The sequence below is a fragment of the Microtus ochrogaster genome, unplaced genomic scaffold, assembly GCF_000317375.1.
Source record: "Microtus ochrogaster isolate Prairie Vole_2 unplaced genomic scaffold, MicOch1.0 UNK18, whole genome shotgun sequence".
In the NCBI taxonomy this organism is placed as follows: domain Eukaryota; kingdom Metazoa; phylum Chordata; class Mammalia; order Rodentia; family Cricetidae; genus Microtus; species Microtus ochrogaster.
Genome location: NW_004949116.1, coordinates 3,668,418 through 3,681,175, shown reverse-complemented (window position 1 = coordinate 3,681,175; position 12,758 = coordinate 3,668,418).

The following is a 12,758-nucleotide window of genomic DNA, read 5'->3' as shown; positions in this document are numbered from 1 at the left end:
CGTAGTGGAGAGGTGTAATACTGTAAGCCAGAGCGACCCTGGATGCTTCGCTCCTCCATTTGCTTTCAACCTCTGTACGTGACCCAACGCCCTCATAGACGTCTAGGAAAACACACTGTGGAGCTGAGCAGACCTCTGGCCTTTATCAGCCCTAAAGCTAAGAACGTTGGTCTGTGGCTCAAGACAATTCTTCTTATAGTGTGGTCTAGAGAAACAGAAGAGGTAGGGAAGCCTGTGAGCAAGAGAACATTGGAACAGAGGGCAGGCTTTTCTGCCTCTGCTGTTGTGCACCCTCCGGCTGCTCCTGCCCTTAGCATTATTAATGTGTTGCTTACTGTTTTCCCTCGTTCTGTGAATATAAAGGTTTATGTCTCTTCCATGATGGAACTTGTCACTTACGGTAACCTGAGCCCATGATCCCAGGCCATGGTCACTCAGAGTTCACTCAAAAATAGCTCTTTCCTATTTTCTTTAAGGCAGAATCATTAAACAATAGCCGGGTGGTGGTAGCTCACACCTTTAAAATCCCAGCACATGGGAGGCAGAGACAGGTGGATCTCTGTGAGTTCTACATGAGAAACCCTGTTTTGAAAAAACAGAAAAACAAAAATATTTTTTTAATGTGTGTTCTGGCTAGGTTTTTTGTTTTTTTTTGTTTGTTTGTTTGTTTTCTTTTTGTTCTGTTTTTGGTCATCTTGATGCAGTCTAGAATCATCTGAGAAGTGGGAACCTCAATTGAGAAAATGCTTCTATAAGATCAGCCTGTGAGTAAGCCTCTAGGACATTTTCTTAATTAGTGATTGATGTGGAAGTGCCCAGCCCACTGTGGGAAGTGCCACCCCTGGGCTACAGGTCCTGGGTGCTTTAAGAAAGCAGGCTGTGCAATCCATGGGGAGCAAGCCAAGTAAGCAGCACTCTTCCAGGACCTTAGCTTTAGCTCCTGCCATTTCTGCCTTGAATTCCTGCCCTGACTTCTCTGGATGATGGACTAAGAGCTGTAAGCTGAAAAAAACGCTTTCCTACCCAAGTTGCTTTTGGTCATGGTGTTTATCACAGCAGTAGAAATCTAACTAAAGCAATGTGTACGTACATGTATGCTGGAGTATATGTATGTATGCCACGTGTGTGCAGTGCCCATGGAGCCAGAAGACAACGTTTGCTCCCTTGGACTGGAGTTTCAGATGGTTATAAGTCATATAATATGGGTGCTGGGTTATCAGGGAGTGGTCATTCTTTGTCCAAAGGGAGACCTAAAATACAGGAAGTCAGCATGTGGAGACAGTCTGTGGGGACCTTGGAGTCCTCTGGAAGAGCATCCTATACTCTTATCCACCGAACCACCTTCCCGGCACACCAAGCCATTATTTTCATGTCAGTGCAGACATCCACTTTCTCCTCTCCAATTTCTGTTTCAAGACAAGGTGCCAAGTCTGCAAGTGGAACCCCTGTGAGTCAGTGCTCCCCTGGGCTGCAGCCTTGTGCCTGCAGGCAGCCACCGTGCAGGCACAGGGTAGCCAGCTCCCTGGGCTACCCACAGCAAGGCTTTAATAAGACCCTCCCCATCAAAGATACAGGCACTTGGGTGATTCCTTATGTCTTCTCTTGGGTACACATGAACTCAATTTTAATAACCATATCCACCTGAAATATACTTTGCACCGCCCTCTAGCCTCATCTCCTGCCTTGGCATTCCTTTAGACACAAGCTGATTGGAGAGACGGTAATGAATTAGAAAATCGAGAAAGCCATGGGTTTGGGGGTTCAGGAATCACATACTCTGTGTGTGTGTGTGTGTGTGTGTGTGTGTGCGTGTGCGCACGTGTGTGCGTGCGTGCGCGCGCGCGCGCCCAGTCCTGAGTCTGAGGATCTCTCGTGAAGAAATCTTAGCAAGGAACACTTAAATATCCCAGATTTTACATGCTATGAGAGACATGTACAGTTTGCATTGCACTACATTCATGTGTATAACGTGGGGTCATAATCCCACAGTACTTGTGGAGGTCAGAGGACAGTCTGTCTTCTTTGAAACAAGGTCTCATTGTTTTAACACTGCCTGCCAGACTAGCTGGTCTGTGTGTTTCTGGGATTCTCTTGTCTCTCCCTCCCTTCTCCCTGTAAGACCACTGAGATTATAGCTGCTTATACTCTAAGTCTAGTTTTTATGTGGGTTCTGAGGATTCTCAGGCCCTCACCTTGCACGCTAAGTTGTTTGCCCACTAAGGTATTTTCCCAGCTCTGTGTCCATTCATTTAAAGTCGTATTTCTGGAAACGAGGCTCCTGAGAGTTGTGTTGTCAAAGGCTGATCTCAACTGACTGACTGCCCTCTGTGAAGTGATGGCTCCTCTGGTGACTCCCGGTTCTTTCCCTCCATGCCTGTACTCTTCCCTCCTTCCCACTTCCCTCCTTCACTGTTTCCCTCCCTTCCACTGGCTCACAATCATTTACAGCCTGGTACCCCCCACCCCCACACCACCTCCGCTGGACTAAATCCTTCGAAAGCAGCCATGACTAATCTTCATTGCCAGCTCTACTCAGTTTGCTATCACCTAGGAAACGCACCTCTGAGTGTACCTGTGAGGCTGTTGCTAGAGGGATGTAACTGAGGAGGGAAGACCTACCCTGAATGTGAGTGACTCCATGTGGGGGGCTGGAGACCCAGACAGAATAGAAAGAGGGAAAGAAGAAAGGATCTGAGCAAGAGCACTCACATCTGCTCCCGGGGCAACCTTCTCAGCACGATGGGCCGCCTTTTCCTGAACTCCAAGCCAATACAATCCCTCCCTCCCTCCCTCCCTCCCTCCCTCCCTCTCTCCCTCCCTCCCATAAGCTGCTTTTTGTCAGGCATCTGGGTACAAGTATAAGGAAAACATCCAATACAGCAGGGGTCATGCCCGGGGTCATCTTTGTGATTCTCGTGATAGCCAGCATAAAGGGGCATTTCTGACTTTGTCAGGGAAGCTTGGAGTGACATGGCTCCAAGTCATGGCTAGGTGGGACCAGCTGGACCATCAGTACAGGGTCAGTGGCTTCCTGGGCTTTTACCACAGACCTTCAGGCCCAGGTCCACAGGCATGTGATATCTTTGTTGACTCCGTGCCACCAGCCTTCTTGGCAGAGACATCTGTGATTTGGGGTGGTGCCTGGTAGGCAGGGACAGTGCGTGTGCTCTAGGGTGACATTTGATGTCAGTGCCTGGCAGGGTTACAGCACAGGGGCTGATGACCTTTCAGTGACACTAATACTCTTCTTAACCCCAACTGAGGGGTTAAGTTTTGTTTCTGAACCCTTTGATTGTTGCAGAATGTTTGTACAGAACCAGCTTCTCTGGTCTGGGGTCTGCTAAACTTGACCTTTTCTCTTTGGGAGGGGAACAAAATGATTTTCTCAAAGTTTCTGGTATGTATTTTCTTTTCCATCTTCTGTCCACACGAGGCAACCCTCAGGACTGAATATATTAATTTGTTTGAAGAAATAGCCAAGGCCAGGGCCTATCATTCAAATTGAATGCAAACCTCAGCTATGTAATCTAGTTTGAGACCAGCCTGAGCTACTGAGACCCTGTCTCAAAAACATAAAAACAACAAAAAGGAAAAATAAACAAAGATTCAGATATTTTAAACAAACATAGCCATTCATTAGTTGTGTGTGTGTGTGTGCATGCGTGCGTGCGTGCGTGCGTGCCTGCATGAGTTCATATGCACCACATGTGTTCAAGGAGTCCATGGAGACAAGAAGAGGCTGTCAGATCCCCTGGGACTGGAATTGCAGGTAGTTAGAAGCCATTTGATGTGGGTACTGGGCACCAAGCACTGGTGCTATGCAAGAGCAGCAAGTGCTCTCAGCTGCTGCTCTGTCTCTCCAGCCCAATAGATGTGTGAGGTTTTTGTTTTTGAGATAGTCTTAGTATATAACCCTGGCTGGCCTGGAATCTACTACCAGGCTGATGTTGAACTTACAGAGATCCACCTGCCTCTGTCTACCAAGTACTGGGATTAAGAATATGTGCACCACATCCTGCTGGCATTAGATTTTATAAAGTAAATCAGGGAACCCCTTTTTCTAATGTATTACTGCCTGGATGTCTTTTATTCAAAGGATCCAGTGCCTTTGCGTTTCCAGCCCCACTTCCTACTCAGTTTCTTAAGTTGCCAAAGGGAATACCTGTACCGAATCCAGAACTGGATCCTTCCTTCAGTGAAGGTCCTTTCTGTCCCCAGTTCCTCTGCTCATTTCCAGGGAGCCAGGCATATCCTAGAAAGGCCCTTCACCCCACCCAGTCACACCAGATCCTCTCAATACCTGTGTCCACCCTTCTCAGTTCCCCGGGTCTTTAGAGAACAAGACATCCCTGAAGAAAGACTTATGAGGCCCAGAAGGGAATTACATTATAACAACAAAAACAATGAAAAATGGAAGGGAAAGTGAACAAGATGCAGTGGCCTCTGTCTCCCCCAGTCGCTGTCCCCTGTGAGGATGGAGACCACATTTTACCCTCACTCTGAGATGTTCAGCACCTAGGGCCTCAAGATACCTGAGCTCAAATCTGAGTGGCCAGGAGGCCCACAGGAGGGCCTCCCTCCTACACCACCCCTGGGGAAGGGCGTCCCCTCCTATTCAGGCTCCTTGTTAAGGGGCTGCCCAGGCCAGAGCCACAGCCCACAGTATTCCCAGCTTCCGTTTCCCAGGTTCAGCTGCGCTCTGGAAAGTTTAAGTGCAAATGTCCAGGAAAAAATGTAACTTAAGGTTTCAGTTTATGAGTAGTGATACAAAAATCTCTGTCCTGTCCAGGAGGTGAGCCATCCTTTGTGTAACACAGCCAGGCTCCAAACCACCCATCGTCCTGTCTGTCACCAGGTCCGTTGCCATGGCTCTTACATCATGTAAAGATGGCCCAGGTGGATCCCCTGATCTGCTAAGGAGTCTGCTCCTGCACTCAACTCTGGAAGGCCACAGCTCAGAATGAGGGGCTTGTGCTCCAACTCTTGGGGATCTTTTGTAAGGGAGAGTGGTCTCTTCTCGTGTAAATTTATTCAGTCACTTTTGGTTTGGTTGATTTGGGGCATTTGCTGAAGATGGACATGGATCTGTGTACTTCCTGGCTACACCCTGTCATTTGTTGCCCACAGGCTCAAGTATGTCTGCTTGTCATGTGGCCTGCACTTCAGAAGCTGTCTGGTGGCACTTCTCCTACCTCTGTTCTTGTGTTTTGGAAATATTCCCTGATTTCTAATACTTCTTTTTTATTGTTTTTATTGAGCTATACATTTTTTTCTCTGCTCCCCTCCTTCCTACCTCTCCCTCTTCTACTCTCTCCAGTGTCCCCCACATTCCCAATTTACTCAGGAGATTTTGTCTTTTTCTCCTTCTTATGTAGATTTATGTGTTTCTGTCTTAGGGTCCTCTTCATTGTCTAGGTTCTTTGGGATTGTGAGTTGTAGGCTGTTTTTGTTTTTTTGGGTTTTTTTTTTTTTGCTTTACATCTAAAAGTCACTTATGATTGAGTACATATTATATTTGTCTTTCTGGGTCTGGGTTACCTCACTCAATATGACTTTTTCTAGAACCATCTATTGCCTGCAAATTTTAAAATGTCATCATCTTTTTTCACTGTGTAGTACTCCATGGTATAAATGTACCACACTTTCTTTATCCATTCTTTGGTTGAGGAGCATCTAGGCTGTTTCCAGGTTCTGGCTATGACAAACAAAGCTGCTATGAACATAGTTGAGCACATGTCCTTGTGGTATGATTGAGCATCCTTTGGGTATATACCCAACAGCGGTATTGCTGGGTCTTGAGATAGATTGTTTCCTAATTTTCTGAGAAATCGCCACACTGATTTCCAAAGGGACTGTACCAGTTTGCATTCCCACCAGCAATGCAGAAGTGTTCCCTTTACCCCACAACCTCTCCAACGTAAGTTTTCATCAGTGCTTTTGATCATGGCCATTCTGACAGGTGTAAGATGGAATCTCAGAGTTGTTTTGATTTGCATTTCTCTGATGGCTGAGGATATTGAGCATTTCCTTACATGTCTTTCAGCATTTGAGATTCATCTGCTGACTTCTTTTTATTTCTGAGTGAGTGTGTGTGTAAGACACAGGGCAATGTCTTTTATCCTTCAAACATCAGATGCCTTTCCATCTGTTTCTCACTGGCCTTTTATTTATTTATTATTAGTGCATTTGTACCTATGAATATGTGTTTGTGTATATGGATGATTTGTGACTATGTGACTGTGGGGGAGGGGGAGCTGGGTATGTGAATGCCTGCCACAGAGCTACAGAGGAATATTTGGGGGGTTTCTTTCTCTCCTTCCATTATGGGTTCTGGAGAACAAACTCAGAGTGTCCTGTCTCTTTCTTCCCTCTGGTTTGGTTTGGTTTGGTCCTAGGAATGGCTGAATGGTCACAGGGCCATGTGATACTGTCCCCATTCTCTGAGCTCTAATGCTGTAAGCAAGCTACAAGAAGCCAATTACAGAGTCTCACACCAGACAAAGGTCTTTTGTGAGAAAGAAAATAGTCAGGAAGGGGCAGTGATGCCCCTCAACTGGAAGTCCTCAAGACAAGGAGCAATCAGCTACATTTAATATAAAGGCATATATCTAAGATGCTTCCTCTCACTAGATGCAAGGGGAGGGGGAAGACAAAGCCAGCCATGGACAAAGGGCACCGGGGACTTTGCTGGCCACTCACTCCCATCCAACACCTACAGATTAGGAAAATCTGCCCAGGAAGATCATGGCACATGGAAGTATTTCTGACATCTGTTTCCGTGATTTCAGGGAAAGATGTAAGCTGGAACAGAGGCTAGTATAGCGTTTAGCTTGAAATCCCACCATCATTCTAGCTGGTGAGCTGTCAGCCATTGGTTACCAGTGACCACCCACTGAGAGACCTAAGAAACCACACAGCCCTTCATCCTACAGTGGGAGTCACAAGCAGCCCGTGTGTTTATTTTTGTTTGGAGTTTCCTTTTGAGATGGTGGTCTCACTATGTGCTGGCTGACCTATTCTGGAATTCATTATGCTGCCCAGGGTGATCTCAAACTAGAGATCGATCACCCCACTGCAGACTCTAAAATGCTGGAATTCTGGGTGTGTCCTACTGCTCCTGGCTCGTGTCATTCATGATTTCAGATATAATGAGACGTGCGCAGATCTTCTCATATCAACAGGAGTGTTTTAATACTAATGGCTGTTGGTTGTCAGTGCCAGAGATAGCTCCAGTTGATGCTAAAGGGCCCTTCTCCATACAGAAGGAGGCAGTGTGGACTGGAGAACAGAGTCACAGGCTACCCAGGCAGGAAGAATTGTGGGGGGACCTTTAGAGTGGCCCGTGGGTCTGAAAAAGGACCAGGAGCTATCCCCAGGCCTGCCGCACCACACAGGCTTAGTTACATTATCACTGACCACACCCCAGATGCCTTCTGCCTCAGGCCATCTGCATCTTTCTACCAGGAAAAGCTGGGTCCCAGGGCTATGTCCATCCCCTCCTGCCAAGGGCTGCCAAGCGCTGGAGTCCATCTTGGTTCTCTTGACATTGTGAGCAGCCTGGGACCCCTGCCGTCACAGGCAACACAGCCAATCCCTCTTGTAGTTTCTGTTGTAAGGAAGATGAAGTTCCCACAGGTGGCAGCTGATCTGGTGACTTGGCAGGTCCTGAACCTCCATGGACCCCAAGGTGTTACCATGACCCAATTCCCTAGTCCACAGATACCAGTGCTTCTTTTTAAATGATGTTTAAAACAGCAACAAGCATGAAGCTGGTAAATACACTTTAAATGTCTAGTAAGGTAGACTCCATCTCCAAAGGTAAAGAGACCAACAGTGGAAGACATGCAGTGTCAACCTCTGCTGTGTGCTCATACATGTGCATACACTTGTACACACACTACACGTAAAAATGTGAAAAGATCGCCAGGTGGTGGTGGTGCACCCTTTCATCCGAGCACTCAGGAGGCAGAGGCAGGTGGATCTTTGTGAGTTCAAGGCCAGTCTGTACAGAGAAACTTCCAGGACAGACTCCAAAACTACAGAGAAACCCTGTCTTGAAAAACCAAAAAAAAAAAAAAAAAAAAAAAAGTGGAAAGATCATAAAGATAATAATACATAGAGTGTGGGGCTTATACCTCATCCCAGTCCTGATGAGACAGAAGCAGGAGGATCAAAAGTTCAAGGGATCCCTCAACAATGTAATGAGTTTGAGGCCTGGAGTACAATAGCAAAACAGTAACGACAACAAAAACCATAATAAACCAGGCAATGCATGTCCATAATCCCGGCACTTGGGAGAGTTAGACAGGAGGACCGCTGTGAGTCCAAGATCAGTAAGGGCTCCAGAGAAGTCTCTGCTTCAAACAAACACAACATCGAAAGCCACCAGCTGTTCCTCTGTGACTGAGATCACCCCTACTTCAGAGACTGTTTACACAAGCCTGCTTCGCCAGTGACTCATGCTACCTCTCAGCCTCTGGCAGCCAATGATTTGCAATTTGTGGAGGCCCCAGTTTGGGGAAGAACAGGCTGTCTGTGTGAATGTGATTATAAACAGGAATGGGCCGAGGCCCTCTGATGCCAGAAGGGACAGTTGCTCATTCTAGTTCCAGCTATGGAGCCTGGAGAAACAAGGGCCCAGGAAATACTCCCAAATGTCACAATCAAGCTTCCCTTAGGCTGGGCCCTTAGACTTGGGCTGTGGTGGAGAGGACACAGCTATCAAGGAATTTTCTCTGCAGATGTGCCCTTGGGGATTTAGGATGGAGTAGAGAGTGGAAGGACTCAGCTGACCCTCATGCAGAACAGGATCGGGCATGTTGTTCAGGCCGAATGAAGCCTAGCTTTAGTGGCTTCAAGCTGTGTGCAAGTCTCTCCAGTTCAGGATGGCCATGTCCTGTACAGAGTGATCTACATGGGCAACACTGAGTCTCAGTTCCATTGTGGCTCTGCTGGCTGGAAAGGGAGAGCAGATTGGGTGCTAACTATATGCAAGGCCCAACTCCATTCTTAGGAGCCAGAGAAGGGTCTCAGTGGACAGCGTGGGGTTTCGCTCTGTACATAGACCTTCCTATTGCTGCCAGTCATATAGTCAGTGTCTAGGAGACTTCTAGGACAAGATATGGCTGCTAGCCTTCTGTAGGAGGGCACAGGGCTCAGAAACTTGCCACAAGCTCTTTCGGGGTCACAACTGGCTACATATTCCTAAACACAAAAGCTTAAGCAGACTAGATGGTTTGGGGAATGAAGGGCAGGAACATGTGCCACTATGCAATTCTGTTTACCCCAATGTCTGAATGACACTTTCTTTAGAACAGAGATGCTTCCCTGGGGCCCACCAAGTGTTTATGAGAGACTCGATAAGGAGAGGTGAGCCTGCTCCTTAACCTAGAGATGAGAGCTCTGCCCAGCCAACTCAAACCAAGTCAAGGGTGTCAGAGGAGGCTATAGGGCACATTGCCTTGGCCTGGTCCGGAATGGTCATACTTTAGAAATGTCAGTGGCATGAGGACAGATGCCACTGTGTCACAGAGAAAGGCAATGCAGTTCTTAGGAGAACCAAGTCCCTGTACAGCCCCTCGTGAAATCTACTGACAGCCCTATGACTCCTGGGGGAGGGAGGTCCTCAGCAGGGGGTGTCTAATCCTTGCGTCCTCCTCTGTCCCAGTGTAGAATTGGTACTGAGCAAAGGAAAAACCCAGTGGTGACTTGAGCAGTTGGACCCTGGGATAGCTTCCTTATAGGAATCCAGAATAGAATATATCAGGTACTATATACTAACTGTGTTTATGGCCCTGTCTGTGTGCATACTTGCTAGTGTTCGCACATATAAAGGATTAAAGGGAAATATATGTAATTTTAGGCTGCAATTATTGGACACAAATGAAAACCCCAACCAAGTATGCCTATAATCCCAGCATTCTGAAGGTAGAGGCAGGAGGATCAGGAGTTCAAAGCCAGCTACAGCTATATAATGAGTTAAAGGCCAGCCTAGGCTACATGAAACCCTATGTCAAAAAAAAAAAACCCCAAAACCTAGAATGTAACCCAAAATAACACTCACCAAAAAAAAAACTATATGTAAAGCCATTGTTCAGTTCCTCACAATGGTATGAAATTAGATTATAATTAGAAAATATGAATCTGGTATAAACTGAAGTTGAAATGGTTACATTAGTGAGATGGACATTTTCCAGCTCCAATTATTCAGATTTTACCCTGAACTGGATCTACAGCCAGGTGGGGCCAGTCTAAACTATACCTATGACCAGAAGTGACCCAGGAGACACACTTATATTCTAGGGCCACTCCTTCATGACTATTAAGAGCCTACCATTCCCAACATAGAGATCAGGGTGGAGGGCTGCTACAGAAGCCAGACTGTGCTCAGGTCGCACTGGTGCTCCTCTTGGGGAGGCTGGAGGGAATCCTAAGACACAGCCAGGCTGGTCGTGGGGCTCTGTGGATGGACGTAGATCTGGAAATGCATTTGTGAATGGTGGATGGAGGCATGGGCTGAGGGTGGGGCGAGAAATGGCTGAACGATACATGGTGAGCGAGGCTTCTGAAAGAGCCCATGGGGACCTCAGAGGACTGGCTCTGGCCACTACCCTGGTTTAGATGTGTTCAGCCCTGCTGGACCCTGCTTAGTTGAGTCCATTAGACAACCATGGCTCAGCACCTCTTGTGTGGGAGTGGTGAGCACCCTGCCTGAGCCAGCAGCCTCATCATCAGTTCACCCAACTCATCCTCTTAGGCAAGCCTCTCCCCAGCCCTGTGACCAGACTCCTTTGTGGTTTGGCCTCTTGGCAGAAGCTCCTGGATGGCCTTCCTTCCCAAATACTGAACTTTGCCTTGGAATCGGTCAGTTTCCCCAGAGACCTTTCACTAGGCATAGAGTGTGTCCCTTTCACAGTCCTGTTCTCACTGCCTTTCTTTGCGTGGCTGTGCATACCTCCCTCAGCATCCCAGAGACCCTCACATTGTATCCAGGTGCCGTGGGCGAGCCTGAACTTCCAGTCCTCGCTGCTTGTGCTGGTTGCCAAGGGCAGGCTCTCTGTCTCCAAGGGAAACAGATACTCAGCATCAGATACTGTTGATTGCACTTGGTTAGTCCCAGGACCCACAGTGCTTGTTTAAGGACATTTCCTTGACCATCCCAGGCTTCTCAGATGACTTCCAGCCATCATGTGTTTGCAATTTTCGGGACACCTGGGTCCTGTGATGAAGTTTCATCTGCTTTGTGGAGGTTGCTGGAGCCACAGGCTAACCACGACAGCTCGGGGAGTGATTCAGAAAGTCTCTGGGTTCCCTTCCAACATGTAAAGTTCTGGTCTTAAGACAGCTGGGAATTTGTCTGTCCTTTATTCTAACAGTGAACAATTAATTTTCCAGCAGTCCCAGGCCTCAGTCTTTCCGTGTTTTCTTCCCTGATTTGTGGATGTCTAACACAGGGAAAGGTACCATCCAAATACATAGAGGGCCATTGGTGTGTGATTCGGGATCAATTGAAACAACAGGTAAAAGTGGAGTCACAGCAGATGTGACAGAGGCCAGAATGACCCTTGGCCATAGCACAGTTCTGTGTGAAACGCTGGGGCTCACTTCCGGGGCCCGTTGAACATTAGGTAAATATCTAACTCCGAGCAGCAGTGCAACCCCTGGAGAAAACAGCTTTGTGTAGGCAGAAGCCTTGGAACCCCCGCCCCTCCTGGTGTCAGGTGCTGGCTGGTAGTTGTTGTGGGTCTGCTTTCTGCCCAGATCCTACAGCGATGATCTTGGCTGCATGCAGGCTTTGTGGGAATGGCTCATTTCTCATTCAGTTAGCAAGCTAAGCAGGCTGCTGATGGCAGGGCTAGGGAAAGGGAGGCAGGAATTTCAGTCTCTGCACACAGCACTGAACACAGTGACTCATTCTCCCCTGTCATGAGGCAGTGAGGCAGGATGAGCCTGGCTTTTGAGGCCCGTGGCCCCCCAGCCTTTGCTCTGTCTCAGATCCTCATTCTGCCGGGTTGCGCAATGCGGGTCTGTGCCTCAGCTCAGGCTTTGGACCAAGGGTTCAAATAACAAAATTACCCTCCTATGGTTATAGAGGCTTCATGTCCAAACCAAGAGTTCCTGGCAACACCTTGGTGAGGGCATTCTTCCTGGCTCGCAGGTGGCCCCCTCCTCTGTGTCTCCACGTAGTGTGAAGGGAGGAGGGACAATGTCTGTCTCTGAAAAGGGCTCAAATTGCTATGTGAAGACCCCACCCTAGCACTGATTTGGCCCTAGTTACCTCCCAGAGGTCTCACCTCCTAATCTCAGCATCTTGGGGTCTGAGCATGGAAATTCAGCAGGTGACACAAACATTCCACTTATGATATCCAGCAGAGAGGACTACAGCTGTGTGTCACACGTGATATGATGAGCTACATATGACTTTGAAATATAGTCAGTGTATACTTCAGTCTGCTATGGGATGTAAAGTATACACCAAGTCCCGCAGGTTTAGAATAAAAACGAATGAGCAACATCCAGTACGTGATTGGAAACATTTAAATTTTTTGCTGAGACAATACTTGGGGTATCCTAGGTCAAATAAAACATAATATTAAGACTAACTTTGTCTGCACGGTGACCCAGGCTTTTAATTCCAGTACTCGGGGGGCAGAGGCAGGCAAATCTTTGTGAGTTCAAGGTCAGCCTGGTCTACAAGAACTAGTTCCAGGACAGGCTCCAAAGCTACGGAGAAACCCTGTCTCAAAAAACCAAAAAAA